The sequence below is a fragment of the Pithys albifrons genome, chromosome 25 (assembly GCF_047495875.1).
Source record: "Pithys albifrons albifrons isolate INPA30051 chromosome 25, PitAlb_v1, whole genome shotgun sequence".
In the NCBI taxonomy this organism is placed as follows: domain Eukaryota; kingdom Metazoa; phylum Chordata; class Aves; order Passeriformes; family Thamnophilidae; genus Pithys; species Pithys albifrons.
Genome location: NC_092482.1, coordinates 2670680 through 2689879, shown reverse-complemented (window position 1 = coordinate 2689879; position 19200 = coordinate 2670680). Strand labels below are relative to the sequence as shown.

Here is a 19200-nt window from a genome sequence, read left to right as displayed (position 1 = left end):
TCCCTCAGACAGCACAGGGCTTCCTGTGCCAAAAGTTAGCAGGAAAACTCCTTTGTTTTCCTTTTGCTTCCTTTCCCATTGCTTCAGAGGATCCTGAATCCTGCAGGACAGAGCAGGATATCTAAAAGATAAAGTGTTAATCTGAGAGTCAACTGGTCAGGTCCAGACCCAGTGAGTGAGGGGTCAGCACCCTGCCTGTGCCTCAGTGTCTCTTCCCACCCTTGGACTGATTTCCCAGTGGGGCAGGGCCTGTTCTTTCCAGGGCCTTGAGCAGCACCAAACTCCAAAGGCCTCTCTCCCCTGGGCAAGAAGAAATTGTCCCAACTGCATTTTCCCAAGTGTCAAGTCATGCCTGGTTCAGGTTTTCCCAAAGCAGAACTGTCAAAGTGTGGAGGCCTCAGCACAGCACCAGGCACAGGGAGAAGGGTGAGCCTGTTCCACGTGGCCCTGCCCAGTGCCAGCCCTGTCACCAGCAGCAAGAGTCACCTCCCACCCCAGGGAGAGGCAGGAAGGCAGCCCTGTCTCCCTGGGAGCTGTGGAAGGGCTGAGGAGCTTCCTAAGAATCCTCACAGCAGGAGCTGGGTCAGTCAGCAATAGGACAAGGGGGCACGATGGGCACAAGCTCTGCCAGGGGAAATTGAAGGTGGAGATGAGAAAGAAATTCTTTGCAGAGAGAGTGCTCAGGGATTGGAATGGGTTGCCCAGAGAGGAGGTGGATTCCCCATCCCTGGAGGGTTTTCAACTGAGCTTGGCCGTGGCACTGAGTGCCATGATCTGGTAAAGGGACTGGAGTTGGACCAAGGGTTGGACTTGATGATCTTGGAGGTGTTTTCCAACCCAATCCATTCTGTGATTCAGTGATAATGCTGGTGAGGGGACTGGAGCACAAGCCCTGTGGGGAGAGACTGAGGGAGCTGGGGCTGTTCAGCCTGGAGAAGAGGAGGCTCAGGGCAGAGCTCATCACTCTCTACAACTCCCTGACAGGAGGTTGTAGCCAGGTGGGGGTTGGTCTCTTCTTCCATACAACTGTCAATAAGACAAGAGGGCATGGCCTTAAGTCTGCCAGGGGAGGTTTAGGTTGGATATTAGAAAGAAATTCTTTGCAGAGAGAGTGCTCAGGCATTGGAATGGGCTGCCCAGAGAGGGGGTGGATTCCCCATCCCTGGAGGGTTTTCAGCTGAGCTTGGCCGTGGCACTGAGTGCCATGATCTGGTAAAGGGACTGGAGTTGGACCAAGGGTTGGACTTGATGATCTTGGAGGTGTTTTCCAACCCAATCCATTCTGTGATTCAATGGATGTGTCACTGAGTGAGAATCCACCACATCTTGATCCAACTCTACTGTGATCACCAGCCCAGGGCACTCAGTGCCCTGGGCTGGTGATCACAGTGGGGTTGGATCAAGGGTTGGACTTGATGATCTCAGAGGGCTTTTCCAATCCAATCCATTCCATGATTCTGTGGGTGAAGCAGAGCCATCAGTGCCTGGGTAAAGCCAAGAGCTGTGTGAACTGGGCCCCATCAGAGCAGCACAGCTGCAGGGCTGGGCAGGCATCCCTCCTACCAGAGAATTCCAGCCCTGAGAGGTGTGTAAAATAACCAGAGCAGATGGCCCAGAGCACCCAGCTTGGAAAACCAACAGCTGGAAAAGGCAGGAGTTCACCTCTGTTTGGTTTTCTCCTCCCCACACCACCCTGCAGCTGATACTAGAGGTGACCCCTGTGACAGAGTTCTCTGCATCTCAACAACACTCCTGTTAAATTTGCTTTCTCAGCAGGCCCAGAACATCCAGTCCTCTGCAAACCCCACAAGTAACCCCATGTTCTGATCACTATTTGAGTTGGAAGGGACCCACAAGGATCATTGAATCCAACTCTTAAGTCTTCTGCTGTGTCTGTGGCCCCTGGCCCAGCACATTCTCATACTTTTGTGGTGCTTTTCACCCTGAAAGGTCCTAAGCTGCTTAGCCAAAAAAAAAAAATCTGGTTCTTAGGCAGGGACAGAGTCACCCACTGCTGCTGCCACTTGAGCAGTGAGCTGCAAACAGCTGGGACACTGCAGCAGTTCAGGGAGGAACTGAACACCTGCATCACCTGTCCCTGGCACTGCCCACCCTGAGGACACTGGAGGGCATTTCCCACAGTGGTTCTACCTGGACAGAGAGGAAATGACAGGGAGAGGGGGGCACAGGAGCACATGGCTGAGCAGGCAACGAGCTGCAGAGCTGCCTCCAGAAGCTTCACAGCAGCGTGGAGAGAAAGCAGAGCTGACAGCGAGGAAATGGGGGCTGATAAGGATCTGTGGCTCCGAGGCAGGTGTGTGCTCAGAGCTCAGAGCCGGCCCGTGCGAGCAGAGCTGCGGGGCTGCGGCTGCTCCTCGTTTGTTTCCCTCCACCTGCCTGACATGTCTCCTCATGTCAAAGGCGAGATCAAAGGGAGGCAGGGAAAGAGCTGAAACAGCTCCCTGTGGGAACAGGGCTGAGTGCCACGGCTGGATCCCTTCCTGGGAGCAGCACGAGGAGCTGTCACCCCCCAGGAGCCAAACACCAGGGAGGAGAGTGTGCCCTGGGCAGCCAGACCATGGAAGGAGGCCAGAAGATTCCCTCTCTCCTGCTGTCTCTTCCCTTGGCCACCACCAATGCTGATGAGACACAGGCAGGGACATGAGGACCAGTTTGGTTTCACCATGCCAGCAGTCCAAGGATATTTGCATTTGGTTGTATTTGTGGCTGAATAGTTTCCTCCTCACCTGTGCAAAGCACCCATTGTGTTCTGCTGAAAATCCACATTTGGGAGAGGCTCAGTCACTGCTGTCTTGTAGATTCACCTTCCAAGAAAAAGGTCCCCTCCCATTCTTCTTCCTTCCCTTTCCAAGGCAGGGAATTCTACTACGTGGCATCCTTCACATCCATAGTTATCCAACAGCACCATGTCCTTTGAAACTCCCTATTTCCCCCCAAGAAGCTGCACTGCACAAAAGGGTGTTGGGCTAAGATGGAGCAACATCCATGCATTCCAAACCCAGGGTCTTCCCAGTTACCACTTCCCTCTGCAGCTTTTCCACGTCCCAGGAGAGCTGGGAACAGCCTGGGGGCTGCCCTGAGCTGGGTCAGGCAGTAACAGCTCCCACAGGCTGGTCTGAGTCCTGCTCTGCCTCTTTGCCATGTCCCCAAAGCAGGAATTGCTGGGGCAAGGAAGAAAACTGGGAACATTGTTGTGTTCCCACCCTGGGGCTTCCCCAGCCTTCCCTGCCCTTTTAACTTGATCCTGAACTTTGCCTTTGAAAGCCCCAATCCCTGCTCTGCACAGGGAGCTCAGAACTGGGTTTATGCTCAATAATCCAAAGTAAATAAAACACTCTGGTGGTTCAGGGGAGTGAGCATGAAGAAATTGTTTGGCAGAACCTCAAATCAAGTGCCCTGCACTGCTGGGGGTGAGAGGCATTTGCAGCAAGCAAAGGAAGCAAAAAACAGGTAGAGAAGAAATCATGGACTAAAGGATTTAGAAAAGGAGACTGAGACTAGAGCAGGAACACAAATCTGAGAGTGGCAAAAGGGATCCCTGAAGTCCCTGGGAAACAGCAACGCTGCCAAAGGGGCTGGTGCCCTTCCCCCTCTCCCTGTTTCTGCTGCTCTCACTAATTCCTTTACTGCTGCCAAACCCAAACCGCAGCAGTGCTGTCCCCTCCTACACAGCCTCAGTGGTGGTTTTGGGGCTGTGAACGAGCTTCTGCCGCTTCCCTGGAGAGCTGGTACCGCTGGAAGAGCCGTGCCAGCCTGGGAAGGGGCAGCCCCGACCCTCCCCACACCCTGAGCCCCACACCTGCCACCCACCACCCCCAAAAAGTTCTTCCTGTCACACCTCCCTCCTCCATCAGGGCGTAATCACGAAACCGCAGGCTGGAGTTAAAGAGTTATTGGTGTTTTAAGGCGAGAGGGAGGTTTGAACAAGTGAGAGCCGGGGTTTGGCACGGCAGGAGATGGCACCGACTGCTCTGGCTGCTGCCAGAGAGGGGCTCCTGGGAGAGGCTTTGGGGTCTCACCGGGCTCTGTCACCTTACACGGCACCTCCGGGCGAGGTGTGGCATGGACAGAGGTTACCACAGCGCGGCCACGGCTCACCTGCCTCAGGTAATTAGGGCGGGCTGGATAATTACCTGTGTGGAGTAACGGGAGGGGAGTCAGTGCCCCCCCCAACAGCCCCTCACAAACAGCCCCCTCACAAACAGCCCCCTCACAAACAGCCCCCTCACGTGTCACCCTCGATCCCTCCTCCACACACTCCCAGCCCACCGAACTGTGCTAATTAGGCTGGGCTCGCTAATTAACTGTGCGGAGTAACGGGATGAGAAGGGTTGGTGCCTGCCCCCCCAGACATTCCCTCACGGACAGACATCATCCCCCTCACAGACAGACAGCCCCTCATGGACAGACATCCCCCTCACAGACAGACAGACATCCCCTCCTCACGGACAGACAGACAGTCCCTCATGGACGGACAGACATCACCCCCTCACAGACAGACAGCCCCTCATGGACAGACATCCCCCTCACAGACAGACAGACAGACATCCCCTCCTCACGGACAGACAGACAGTCCATCATGGACGGACAGACATCACCCCCTCACAGACAGACAGCTATCCCCTCCTCATGGACAGACAGACATCCCTTCACGGACAGACAGCATCCCCCTCACAGACAGACATCCCCTCAAGGACAGACAGCTATCCCCTCCTCACGGACAGACAGACATCCCCTTATGGACGGACAGACATCATCCCCCTCACAGACAGCCCCTCACGGACAGACAGATAGACATCCCCTCACGGACACACATCCCCTCTCTCACGGACAGACAGCCATGCCCTCATGGACAGACAGCATCCCCCTCACGGACAGACAGCCAGCCAGACATCCCCTCACGGACACACATCCCCTCTCTCACGGACAGACAGCCATGCCCTCATGGACAGACAGCATCCCCCTCACGGACAGACAGCCAGCCAGACATCCCCTCACGGACACACATCCCCTCTCTCACGGACAGACAGCCATGCCCTCATGGACAGACAGCATCCCCCTCACGGACAGACAGCCAGCCAGACATCCCCTCACGGACACACATCCCCTCTCTCACGGACAGACAGACACCTCCTCATGCGCAGACATCCCCCTCACAGAAATCCACTCTCACAGACATTCCCCTTTCACAGACATCCCCTCACACGTCACCCTCGCTCCCTCCTCCACGCACCCCCAGCTCATGTAACCGTGGTAATTAGGCCGGGCTCGCTAATTACCCGCATGGGATAACGGGCGAGAGGCCGCGCTGAGGACAAATCTGCGCCCCCCAACACACCCCTCTCCTCCCCTCACACACACCTCACTCCGTCCTCCGCGCACCCCCTGGCTCACCTGAGCGCCATAATTAGGGCAGGCTCACTAATTACCTGCGCGGTGTAACACCCCCCCCAAGCCCTCCCGGCCCGGCGCATGCTCACACCCCGCGCTCACCTGCGCGCCGCCGCCTCAGGTGAAGCCGCGGCGGGAAAAGGGGCGGGAGCGCGGGAACGGCCCCGCGGGGCGGCGCATGCGCACAACATCCCCCCCATGGGTGTCCCGTGTGTTTCCCCCTACCCCCGATCCGTGCGCGCTCCCGTGTCCGTGTGTCCTTTTTCCAACCCCACGCGCGCTCCCTCCTCCCCCTCCTTTTTTTTTCCCCTCCCTTTCTCCTCCCCTCCGCCTCCGCCTCCTCCGGTTGGGCGGGCGCGCGCGCGCGTCCCCGCGCATGGGAGCGCGCCTGCCCCCCCACTAACCCCCCTCACCCCTCCGCGCGCGCTCCCGCCGGCACCGGCGCACCGAGAGCGCGCGAGCGCGTGTCCCGCCCCCCCCCCCCCCCCTCCACCGGGCACGGGGCGCGCGCGCGTTCCCGCCACCGGGCGCGCGCGCGCGCGCCCCCGCGAGACCGGCGGCGGCGGCAGCGGCCACGTAGCGCTGCAGCGGCGGCGGCGGCGGGTCCGGCCCGAGCCCGAGCAGCGCCTGGGCCTGAGCGGCGGCCGCGGCCCTCCCTCCCTCCTGCCCTCCCTCCCCCGCTCCCTCCTCCCCGAGGCGGCGGCCGCTGCACAGCGCGGGGCCCGAGCGGGAGCGCGGAGCGGAGCGCAGGGAGGGAGGGCCCCCCTGCCCGCCGCGCCCCCCCCCCCCCGGCATGGACGGCGGCGGGGGCGGCCCCGGCGGCCCCGGCATGGGTGAGTGCGGGGGGCACAGCGCGGCACGGCCCGGTACGGCTCGGCCCCGTCCTGGCAGGGCCTGGCGGCGGGGCCGGGCGGCGCTAGGCCAGGCCCGGCCCGGGGGTGGGCGGCGGAGGGAGCGGGGCCAGGCCCGGAGGGGACAGGGGGTGGTGGGCACAGGGGAACCCCCGCGGAGGAGGGGGCGATGGGGTAGGGACGATGCGGGGGCTTCCCGAGGGGCACGGCTCGGCCCCGGGGGTCGGGGGGCTGCTCCAGCATCGGGGACTGCCCCAGGCACTGGGGAGGCAGCTCAAGCACCGGGGACTGTCTGAGCACCGGGGGCTGCTCAAGCATCGAGGGCTGCCCCAGGAACCGGGGAACTGACCGAGCATTGGGGGGCTGACCGAGAACTGGGGGTTGCCCCAGGAACCGGGGGACTGACCGAGCACCGGGGTCTGCCCCAGGAACCGGGGGACTGACCGAGCACCGGGGGCTGCCCCAGGAACCGGGGGACTGACCGAGCATTGGGGGGCTGCCCCAGGAACCGGGGGACTGACCGAGCATTGGGGGGCTGCCCAAACACCGCGGATTGTCTGATCACCGGGGGGCTGCTCCAAGCGCCGGAGGTCTGCCCCGGGCACCGAGGGCTTGTCCAGGAACCGGGGGCTGCTCAAGCATCGGGGGCTGCCCCGGGTACCGGGGGGTTGTCCAGGCACCGGGGTCTGACCGAGCACCGGGAGCTGCCCCCGGGCCGGGGTCGCTGCCACCTGCCCAGGTGGGTGGCCCGGGGCGAGTGGAGGGCACCGCGTGGCTGCGGGACCCTCTGCCCCCCGTGCCCCCCGGGGCACTGCCAGTCCTGCCACCCGCTCGCGTTAGTTCGGGACAGGATTTATCAGTGAATTCGTGAGGAAATTACGTGTTACCTGGTCGTGAGTTGCAGTTGGAAAATGAGGTGTTTTCTCCCATCCTCTGCTCTTCCCTCTGGACCGTTTCCCCCCCTTCCCTCTGGACCGTTTCCCCCCCTTCCCTCTGGACCGTTTCCCCCCCTTCCCTCTGGACCGTTTTTCCCCCTTCCCTCTGGACCGTTTTCCCCCTTTCCTTTCTCTCTGAACCGTTTTCCCCCTTTCCTTTCCCTCTGGACCGTTTTCCCCCTTTCCTTTCCCTCTGGACCGTTTCCCCCCCTTCCTTTCCCTCTAGACCGTTTTCCCCCTTTCCTTTCCCTCTGGACCGTTTCCCCCCTTTCCTTTCCCTCTGGACCGTTTTCCCCCTTTCCTTTCTTTCTGGACCGTTTTCCCCCCCTTCCCTCTGGACCATTTCCCCCCTTTCCTTTCACTCTGGACCATTTCCCCCCTTTCCTTTCCCTCTGGACCGTTTTCCCCCCTTCCCTCTGGACCGTTTTCCCCCCTTCCTTTCCCTCTGGACCGTTTTCCCCCTTTCCTTTCCCTCTGGACCGTTTCCCCCCTTTCCTTTCCCTCTGGACCGTTTTCCCCCTTTCCTTTCCCTCTGGACCGTTTTCCCTCTTCCCTCTGGACCATTTCCCCCTTTCCCTTTGGATGTCCTGCCACAGGAATTGTTGGAAGGAAAACCAAGCCAGCCCTTAACTCTCTTACATAAAAATCTTTAATCACAGCTGAGTTTTGGCATCTTGTGCATGGAAGTGATTGGAGTCCAAGCCGTGGAAGGACAGAAAGGATGTGAGGAATGGGAATTTAAGGCTTGTTTTGTGTGGGAATGGCAGTTCCCTGCTCGTTGACAGCAGAAGGAAAAGGAGATGGAAAAGGAGATGGAAAAGGAGATGGAAGGAAGGGCGGGCTTGGATTGCCCCGGGATTGTTCCCATTGGGAAGTTTTGTTCTCCTTCCCCCTCCATATCTGGTGTGTTTTACCAAAAGGTGTTTTCCAGGCTGTGGGGTTTGCAAAACGTCCTTTTTAAAGGATCTGGGATTTATGGGGTGGGATAATTTTACCTTTGCACTCGAATGTTCTCACCAGTTCCCGTTTCAAACCCTTTTATCTCATTCCACCTCCGTGCAAGGTGCATTTTTTTTCCCCCTCCTGCTTTATAGACACTAATCAGGCACTTGCAATGTGGTTGTGGTGGATGAATGAAGAGCCCCATCCCTGCCCCAGGCAGCCAACACTAAAATTTAAATATGATAATAAAGTTGAGATATAAACTCTCAGTTTAAAACCTGCAGCAGAGGGACAGAAATTTTTGAAAGCTTTGCCAGGGAGGATGTGTTTGAAAGAAAAGTGCAAAATCATGAAGGCTTTTTATTTTTCTAACTAAGCAGTTGCATTTAATGGGCTGTCAGAGAGTTAAGGGTTTATTTATATTTTTATTTAGTACGTGGTGACTCATTTAGAGTTGCACTAATTGAGATTTGGGACCAACTTGTGTATTTGTAAAAAAACCTTTCAAATATTTATATGATCAAAAGGGGCTTTGGCATTTTAGATTATTGTGAGTTTGTTTTAAAGCACTTAATCGACTATATTATTATTTAATGGTGGTACAAGAAGCCTTTTTGTGTTGTTTTCCTGGAGAATAAATTCTGTGGGAATAGTTTGGTGTCATAGAGGGGCTAAACTATAAAACCAATTTGTCAGGATGTTTTCTAAGTGTAAGACATTGGCATGTTCTGATTTTATTCTCTGTGTGGAAATTTCAGGCTGAGAGATACAAAAAAAAAAAAAAGCCTTAATATGTACAAGGAATTGCTTATAGGTCAGACCACCTAGAGCTGGAATTCCATGTGGGAATGGCTTGGGAAGGCTCCTCTGAGCTGCTGCAACTGCATTAAATAGATATTTTCAGTAAACAAGATGCCATCAGAGCCTGACTGGGGAGGGATGTGCCAACAGCACCTCTGAGATAGGCACAGGTGTATTTAAGGTGGTTACAAAACTCATCAGTGACCTATTTCTGGGTCACAAAATCTGCCTCAGCAAAGGAGAAATTTCTTTCTGACCCCACAAAAAAGGACAGACATAACTGGAGTACCAACCAGTGAAGAAGATTGAGATGTTCTCCAACCACCTGATTCTGTGGGTAATTATTGTATTCAAATCTTTTCTGACCCTTCCCAGGGTTTCATTCCTGCAGGACAGATCAGCAGATCCCTCAGTGAGCAGTTCCCTCTCTCCAAGATCCAGGTCTTGGCTTCTAAAGGAGTTTTAAGGAAGATAATTTTATTTTTTGTAACAACACCAGTTTATTTTTTGCTCACTATTTGTCTTTTCAGAATCTTATTACACCAAAATTTGAGGGTTTTTTTCCCTCCATAAACTCAGAAAAAAATTACAGATATTGGGATATTCTGCTTTCCTTCTTTTTGCCAGAATCTTGGAATGTAAAAACACACATTTTAGTGCAGAGATCATTTTATTCCCGTGAAATTCTACACTCTCAATATTAATTCAATATTAATAATTTCACTTCCATGAAATTCTACACTCTCAATATTAATTCAATATTAATAATTTCACTTCCATGAAATTCTACACTCTCAATATTAATTCAATTTTATTCTCATGGAATTCTGCACTATCAATATTAACCAGATCCTGGTTCCACTTTACTTCTCCCCTCTTCTGTCTTGAGCTTCTTCCTCAAGCCAGGAAAAGATTGTTGAGTTATTCCAGACAGTGTTTGCCAACAACAATGTGGTGCTTTTAACCTGTTCTTCCTGTGCCTCCAAATGCCTCATTTCCAGCTGTTCCCACTGTAAAAACAAGGCCTTGAAAAACTTTCCTGTCACTCCTTTATTGCAGCAAAATTGAATTAATCTCTGAACATAAAGGGACATAAAGTCACTGCTACTTCTGCACTTTGTGTAAAGTTTTTTCTCTTTCCTCCTTTCCTCCTCCTTTCCTCCTCCTTTCCTCCTCCTTTCCTCCTCCTTTCCTCCTCCTTTCCTCCTCCTTTCCTCCTCCTTTCCTCCTCCTTTCCTCCTCCTTTCCTCCTCCTTTCCTCCTCCTTTCCTCCTCCTTTCCTCCTCCTTTCCTCCTCCTTTCCTCCTCCTTTCCTCCTCCTTTCCTCCTCCTTTCCTCCTCCTTTCCTCCTCCTTTCCTTTCTCCCTTTTCCCCCTTCCCTTCCCTTTTCCCCCTTCCCTTCCCCTTTCTCCCTTCCCTTCCCTTTTTTCCTTTCCTTTTTCCTACACTTTCTGTACCAGTGATGGTGTTTATACCTTGAATTCCAAACTCTTTAAACTGTTTATATCCCACCTTGGCTCCTCCTTTTCAGGATTTGGGAGCAGAATTCCTGACACACACATTTCCTTACAACCCAAACCTCAGCACCCAATTCCCAAACCACCTTTCCAAGTGTTTTTTTGCTCCTCCCTCCTACCAAACAATCTCACAGGGAGTGAAACTCCGGCCCGGAGTCGGTGCCAGCACCTTAAACTCATTAACACCGGGGGAGTTTCCAGACACCCTTCCCTGAGGAGGTTTCAATGAGAGGAGTTTTCACTCCAGTTGTGCTCAACAACCTCCAAGTGTTCTCCTGGGCTGCCTTTTCCTGCTTTTTTGGGGATTGGAAGCTGGGTGGTTTCAGTGGAAATGGGATTGTTGGGGTGTGATGTGAAAGGCAGTGGGGTCAGTGCTGGGATTGGGATCTGTCCTGTCCCAGGGAGTAAAGACAAGAGAGCAGGAGGTTTTCCAGCTGGAATTTTGGAGGGATGTGGAATCAGAATGGCCTGGATTGGAAGGGACTGTGAGGATCATCCACTTCCAACCCTTTTCCATGTCCCAGGGAGTAAAGACAAGAGAGCAGGAGGTTTTCCAGGTGGAATTTTAGAGGGATGTGAAGTCAGAGAACAGCCTGGATTGGAAGGGACTGTGAGGATCATCCAGTTCCTTTTCCATGTCCCAGACAAGTGAGCAGAAGGTTTTCCAGGTGGAATTTTAGAGGGATGTGGAGTCAGAGAACAGCCTGGATTGGAAGGGACTCTAAAGGTCACCCAATTCCAACCCTTTTCCATGTCCCAGACAAGTGAGCAGAAGGTTTTCCAGGTGGAATTTTAGAGGGATGTGGAGTCAGAGAAGGGCTTGGATTGAAAGGGACTCTGAAGGTCACTCAATTCCAACCCTTTTCCATGTCCCAGATAAGTGAAGAGAAGGTTTTCCAGCTGGAATTTTGGAGGGATGTGGAGTCAGAGAACAGCCTGGATTGGAAGGGACTGTGAGGATCATCCACTTCCAACCCTTTTCCATGTCCCAGGGAGTAAAGACAAGAGAGCAGGAGGTTTTCCAGGTGGAATTTTAGAGGGATGTGGAGTCAGAGAACAGCCTGGATTGGAAGGGACTGTGAGGATCATCCAGTTCCTTTTCCATGTCCCAGACAAGTGAGCAGAAGGTTTTCCAGGTGGAATTTTAGAGGGATGTGGAGTCAGAGAAGGGCTTGGATTGGAAGGGACTCTGAAGGTCACTCAATTCCAACCCTTTTCCATGTCCCAGGTAAGTGAAGAGAAGGTTTTCCAGCTGGAATTTTGGAGGGATGTGGAGTCAGAGAACAGCCTGGATTGGAAGGGACTGTGAGGATCATCCACTTCCAACCCTTTTCCATGTCCCAGAGAATAAAGACAAGTTAACAGAAGGTTTTCCAACAGGAATTTTGAGGGAAGTGGAATCAGAATGGCCTGGATTGGAAGGGACTTTACAGGTCATCCAGTTCCAACCCTTTTCCATGTTCCAGGGAGTCAAGACAAGTGAAGAGAGGGTTTTCCAGCTGGAATTTTGGAGGGATGTGGAGTCAGAGAACAGCCTGGATTGGATGAGACTTTAAAGGTCATTCGATTCCAACCCTTTCCCTTGTGCAGGGACACCTTCCACTAGAGCAGGTTGCTCCAAGCTCCATCCAACCACACCTTGAACACTTCCAGGGATTCCAGGGCATTCCCAACCTGTGCTGGGGCCTCACCACCCTCCCAGGGAAGGGGGGACTTTTTTTTCTCTTTTTTTTTCTCTCCCTCCCCTCCCTCTCTCCCTCCCCTCCCTCCCTCCGTGGGTTTGGTTTATAACATGTCAGTGAGGAGACAACTCCAATCTCAGACTATTTCCTAATCATTAGGAATTTATTGATCAATAAATCACAAGCTCCATAAAAAGCTGAAATAATTTGAGCAAAGTTCCTGTTTGCTAAAAATCCACGCAAACATTTTCTTCGATGTTCTTGAGCGTCATCCTCGGATTTTTTCCCCACAAATTTCTGCTTCTGGTTCTCTTATTTTGGTAGTTTATGGGGAGGTGGAAACCAAATTGCACCTGTCATCATCATCATCATCATCATCATCATCATCATCATCATCATCATCATGGCCGGGCTTAGGATTGAAGGGAGGCTGATGGGACGTTGGAGGAGTCCCAGGTGGTGGTGACATGACCCAAGATTCAGACCCATATGAGAGTAGACAGTACAAAGGCTCTGTAGACACTGATCTTGGTGCTTTTCTTCAGGTGTTTATTGCACCAGACTCTTTTCTGGAGTTTTCCAAAGGCTCTCTATGCCTTTCCCAGCCTGTTGTCTCTCTCTTTGTCAATCCCACCATCTGAGGAAATGATAATTCCCAAATAGATGAACTGCTGGTCTGACTTAAGCTCTGAGTTGCCTCTGGTGGTGCGAGGATGATGGAAGACTTCCTGAGGGGCAGGTTGGTAGAGAACTTCTGTCTTCTTCAGGCTGCCTCCCAGCCCAGAAGGCTCAGCAGCCTCTGCAAAGCAGGATGTGAGGGAGGGAAGCTCAGCAGCCTCTGCAGAGCTGCCTCTGGGGCATCAGCAGCAAAAGCAGCTCAGGACAAGGTGATTCAGGGGCTCGGTGGGGTCCTTCAGTCGCCTTAGGCTGAAGAGGCTTCCATGGGTACCACATCAGATGGAGATATTTTCTTCACCGAGCTCTGCCGTGGCTCTTCGGACCATCCCGCTGGAGTTGGCACCTGTAGATCAAACTGATTATTTCAGGAAGGAACATCTTACGATGGGCAACAGTCTTGATGAAGTTGAGCTGGTGCAGAGAATTCCAGCTGGAATTCCTTCCCCAGGCAGAGCCATTTCCCAAGGAATCTCACCTTGCAAAGAGCAGAATGCCACTGTTGGCATATAAATAGGGAAGGAATGTCTTGGCTCTTTCGGCAGCCAAACACACTTAGAGCTGATTAAAACAAACAAGTCACTTTGCCCTTTACTGCCCGTTGTCGCCTCTTTGCCCAGGAGGAAATTTAAATACGAAATGGCCTTAACTGGTGGTTGTCCCCTCTTTGCTCGGGAGGAAATTTAAATACAAAATGGGGATGTGATGTCCGTGGCTGCATCAGGAATTAAAGGGAGGGAAAAATGGGAATAAAAGAAATAAAATGCAGCGTGTCAGTATTTGTGCAGCTGTAAAACCCGGGAAGGGGTTTTGGTCACTCTTGGATGGGGGTTTTGGTCACTCCTGGGAAGGTGTTTTGGCCACTCCTGGGAAGTTGGTTTTGGTCACTTGGGAAGGTGTTTCTGGTCACTCCTGGGAAGGGGTTCTGGTCACTTTTGGGAAGGTGGTTTTGGTCACTCCTGGGAAGGTGTTTCTGGTCCCTCCTGGGCAGGGGTTTCTGGTCTCTCCTGGAAAGGTGTTTTGGTCATTCCTGGGCAGAGGTTTTGGTCACTCCTGGGCAGGTGTTTTGGTCACTCCTGGGCAGGTGTTTCTGTCCCTCCTGGGCAGGGGTTTCTGGTCACTCCTGGAAAGGTGTTTTGGTCACTCCTGGGCAGGTGGTTCTGGTCACTCCTGGGAGGTTGGTTTTGGTCCCTCCTGGGAAGGTGTTTCTGTCACTCCTGGGAAGGGGTTCTGGTCACTTTTGGGAAGGTGGTTTTGGTCACTCCTGGGAAGGGGTTTTGGTCACTCTTGGGAAGGTGGTTTTGGTCTCTCCTGGGAACGTATTTTGGTCACTCCTGGATTTGCCAAAGGGTTTTATATCTCCATGTCCAGCTCTGGCTCCTTCAGGGAGAGCAGGATGTGGTTTCTCCTTGCAGAGATCCAATCTGTGCACCAGGTGAGGTTGGTGGTGTTCTGGGAACACCCAGATCATCCCTGTGCCAACCAGGGCAGGGCAAATGCCACCACCAGGAGGGGTAAAACTGGAGCTCTCCAAGTGAGGGTTTGTGGGTGGTTGGATGGAGGTACCAAGAGAGGGAAAGTTCCTGGTGCTCCTCCAATAGGACCAAGGAGTGTTTGGGGTCCAGCAGGTAAAATGCCACCAAAACTGAAGCTCTCCAGGTGTGTTTTTTGGGTGGTTGGCAGGAGATACCAAGGGAAGCTCAGGTAGAGAGGAGAAGGAAAGCTCCTGGTGCTCATTCTCCATCATCACTGAGCAATATTTGGGAGTCCAGCAGGGAAAATGCCACCAGGAGGGGGAAAACTGGAGCTCTCCAGGGTTTTGTAGGTGGTGGGATGGAGATACCAGGAGAAGCCCAGGGAGGGAGGAGAAGGAAAGCTCCTGGTGCTTGTTCTCCATTAGGACCAAGGAGAGTTTGGAGTCCAGCAGTTAAAATGCCACTAGAAATGATAAAACTGAACCTCTCCAGATGTTTTTTGTGAGTGGTTTGAAGGAGATACCAGGAGAAGCCCAGGAAAGGAGGAGAAGGAAAGCTCCTGGTGCTCCTCCATTAGAACCAAGGAATGTTTGGGGGTCCAGCAGTTAAAATACCACTAGAAATGATAAAACTGAAGCTCTCCAGGTGTGTTTTTGTTGGTGGTTGGCAGGAGATACCAAGGGAAGCTCAGGAAAGAGGAGAAAGGAAGATCCTGATGCTTGTTCTCCATCAGCACTGAGTGGTGGTCCAGCAGTTTGAGTTTGGGGGTCCAGCAGGTAAAATGCCACTAGAAATTATAAAACTGGGCCCCCCCAGAGCTGCCAGGCTGGTCCCTCTGAGGCCAGTCCCTTCAGTGCCACCCCTGTGGGGTCCATCCCGTGCCCCCAGGGTGGTTCTGCCCACGTTCATGGCTGATAAACATCTCCAAAACCTGCTTTGAAACTGCATTTCCTCTTCCCTTTTGAGTCACCACACGGGTCTGAAGCTCCTTCTGTGCCTGAAGCTCCTTCTGTGCCTGAAGCTCCTTCTGTGTCTGAAACTCCTTCTGTGCCTCCAAAACTCCTCCCGTGCCCCCAACGCTCCTCCCGTGCCCCCAACGCTCCTCCTGTGCCCCCGAAACTCCTCCCGTGCCTCCAGAACTCCCCCCGTGCCCCCGACACTCCCCCCGTGCCCCCGACGCCCCTCCCGTGCCCCCCAACGCCCCTCCCGTGCCCCCCAATGCTCCTCCCGTGCCCCCAACTCCTCCCGTGCCTGAAACTCCTTCCATGCACCCAACTCCTCCCGTGCCCGCAACAACTCCTTTCATGCCTGAAACTCCTCCTGTGCCCCCAACACTCCTCCCGTGCCCCCAGAACTCCTCCCATGCCCCCAGAACTCCTCCCATGCCCCCAACTCCTCCCTGTGCCCCCAACGCTCCTCCCGTGCCCCCAACTCCTCCCGTGCCCCCAGAACTCCTCCCGTGCCCCCGACTCCTCCCGTGCCTGAAACTCCTTCCATGCCTGAAACTCCTTCCATGCCTGAAACTCCTCCTGTGCCCCCAACTCCTCCTGTGCCCCCAACTCCTCCTGTGCCCCCAACACTCCTCCCGTGCCCCCAGAACTCCTCCCATGCCCCCAGAACTCCTCCCATGCCCCCAACTCCTCCCTGTGCCCCCAACGCTCCTCCCGTGCCCCCAGAACTCCTCCCGTGCCCCCGACTCCTCCCGTGCCCCCGACTCCTCCCGTGCCTGAAACTCCTTCCATGCCTGAAACTCCTCCTGTGCCCCCAACTCCTCCTGTGCCCCCAACTCCTCCTGTGCCCCCAACTCCTCCTGTGCCCCCAACACTCCTCCCGTGCCCCCAGAACTCCTCCCGTGCCCCCAGAACTCCTCCCGTGCCCCCGACTCCTCCCGTGCCCCCGACTCCTCCCGTGCCCCCAACTCCTCCCATGCCCCCGACACTCCTCCCGTGCCCCCAACTCCTCCCATGCCCCCAACTCCTCCCTGTGCCTCCAACTCCCCCCATGCCCCCAACGCTCCTCCCGTGCCCCCAACGCTCCTCCCGTGCCCCCAACGCTCCTCCCTGTGCCCCCAGAACTCCTCCCTGTGCCCCCAGAACTCCTCCCTGTGCCTCCAACTCCCTCCGTGCCCCCAACTCCCTCCGTGCCCCCGACACTCCTCCCGTGCCCCCGACACTCCTCCCGTGCCTGAAACTCCTCCCGTGCCCCCAACTCCTTCTGTGTCTCAAACTGCAAGAAAAAAAGCTCTTGGGCAAAGGGAATTCACCTTTCAGAAAGGAAAGGTGTGAAACTAAAGCCACTCCAGGGATTCAAAACCTAAAGGGGGAATAAAATCCCTGGGTGTGTTTTGGGCTCCGTCAGGGGTTTGTTGTTGGCACTGAAGGGCCAGGAGGGCTTTGCCTCAGCAGCTCTTTGGCTGTTCAATGATGTTACTCGAAAGTTGTGGGTCCCTCGAGGGTGGCAGTGGTGGCTTCAAAGGCAGAGCAGGTTCCTGAGTGGTTTTAACACCAAATAGCTTTGATAATTCAGAATAAAACCCTTTGCTGTTTTGTATTTGAAGTGGTGCTGCCTTTTAGGAAGTGTTTGTTACACAGAGTGAGCAGAGGGGGGAAAGGATCACAGGAATATTTGGATGTTCACACAAGTTTTGGGCCTTCCTGACTCTCCAGCACCCACATTCCAACAACCTTCCTGATTTCCTCCTGCTGGAGATGCTTAATATGCCTTGGAAATAATCAGGGAGCATTTTCTACCTGATAACAGGGTTTTGTCTGAGTTCTGAATAATTAATTAAACTTAAGTGGGTTCCATCCTTCCCATGGATGGAAGGATCCTGCCCCATCCCCTTCCTGGGGGTAGGGATGTTAATTTTGGCTTGAAATCACAACCAGTTAATTCTATAATTGGCTGGTTTTCCATCTGAGTGTGACTTGTGATCCCAACCCAGCAATCTCCATGGATTTCCTGGTCCAGCTGGGGCTTGGTGTTCCCATTCCTGCCTCCCCTCTGGAGCTGGGAATGTGGGACCTGAGCATGGAGCTGGTCTGTGCCTTCCCCTTCCACAAAGGACACTCTTAGACTTTATTGTTCAAGCCTTGGTGGGTTCATCTCCTGTTCAATAAATTCACTTCAAAGGGTGAAACTGCTGGTGGGAAAGTACAGGAATTACATTTGATGGATGTCTGGAGGAGAGAAGGTTTGGGTGGGATATTGGGAAGAAATTCTTCCCTGTGGAGGTGGGAGAGGCTGGGATGGATTTCCCAGAGCAGCTGTGGCTGCTCCATCCCTGGGAGTGTCCAAGGCCAGGTTGGAGCACCCTGGGACAGTGGAAGGTGTCCCTGGGGGTGGAATTGGATGAGCTTTAAGGTCCTTTCTAACCAAACCTTTCTGTGGTTCTGTCAAAATCCTTTGGATGGAAATTCCTGTGTTTGTGTGGGGAGTGTTTGGTGGAAGGAAATGAGCACAAAACTCCATGTCTGAGGTCCTGCTTTGGGCTGGCTGGGATTTATTATTATTATTGCTTCAGGAATACTTCTAATAAAAACAACCCTGACTCTGAAACCCAGGGGTTGTCCCTGGCTGTGACACTGAGCCCAAGCTCAGATCCTCGAGGGAATCTCCACATTCCAGCACTGGAGATCCTGTTTTCTTCATATTTAGCTGCTCAATCCATCCATTTCTGTTGGGTCCTTCTCTGCCTTCCAATCATGGGGAGTCTCCCAGTCCCTCTCTCTGTCCTTAAATCTCCTTTTCTGCACCCTCTGGTCACAGATTTAGCTCCAGGAGTGCTGTTTGCTCAGAGTGTTTCTGATCTGATCAGCACAGCCAAAAATCTTGGCTTGGTCTTGCAATCCTGTGCCGCCAAAATGTTGGATTGTCCTGGTGGAAAAGAAAGAGATGGGAGAGATGGATTGTTTGTATTCCTGAGGGATCACGTGGCACCTTTTGCAAGAGGAAGTAACAGTGTCCTGGTCAAATTCCAGCTTGGAATCACTGGAAGGGGAATGGAGATGGGCAAATGGGAGGATTGAACAGCTGGGGGGAAGGGAGGGAGAGACAAAGGAGGGGCTGCCTTAAATCAAAGGGCTGTGTGAGGGATCTCTGAGGTGGAAACAAGCAGGGCATGGGATGTTCTTGGTCAGATTGGGTTGAAAATGTGTCCACTGAAATCCTTCATGTCTCCATTAATGTGGGCTGGTGTGAGGTGTCCCCTGTGTGGGTGGGGATGGGCTCCTTGGGGACATCCTTTGGGGTGAAGTGTCCCCTCTGTGGGTGGGGGTGGGCTCCTTGGGGACATCCAGGAGCAGCAGAGGTGTTTGGGGGCAGGTGTCCCCTGTGTGGGTAGGGATGGAGTCCCTTGGGGACATCCAGGAGGAGCAGCCAAGGTGTTTTGGGGCAGGTGTCCCCTCTGTGTCTGAGGATGAGCTCCTTGGGGACATCCAGGAGGAGCACCAGAGGTGTTTGGGGATATCCAGGAGCAGCAGAGGTGTTTGGGGCAGATGTCCCCTGTGTGGGTGGGGATGGAGTCCCTTGGGGACATTCTTTTGGGGTAAAGTGTCCCCTCTGTGTCTGAGGATGAGCTCCTTGGGGACATGCAGGAGGAGCATCAGAGGTGTTTGGGGACATCCAGGAGCAGCAGAGGTGTTTGGGGTAAAGTGTCCCCTCTGTGGGTGGGGATGGGCTCCTTGGGGACATCCAGGAGCAGCAGAGGTGTTTGGGGCAGGTGTCCCCTGTGTGAGTGGGGATGGAGTCCCTTGGGGACATCTATGAGGAGCAACAGAGGTGTTTGGGGACAGATGTCCACTGTGTGGGTGGGCATGGGCTCCTTGGGAACATCCAGGAGGAGCAACAGAGGTGTTTGGGGACATCCAGGAGCAGCAGAGGTGTTTGGGGGCAGGTGTCCCCTGTGTGGG

The 19200-nt window shown here is 54.1% G+C and overlaps 1 protein-coding gene across 1 annotated transcript in view; it reads left to right on the top strand.

The window, feature by feature from the left end:
- Positions 1–5928: 5928 nt before the first annotated feature.
- The window catches only part of ZNF652 (zinc finger protein 652), a 28932-nt gene continuing 15660 nt past the window's right edge, over positions 5929–19200 (top strand). Inside the window, exon 1 of the mRNA XM_071577123.1 lies at positions 5929–6245. The gene's annotated coding sequence lies outside the window, so the exon portion shown is untranslated. The remainder of the gene's footprint in view (positions 6246–19200) is intronic.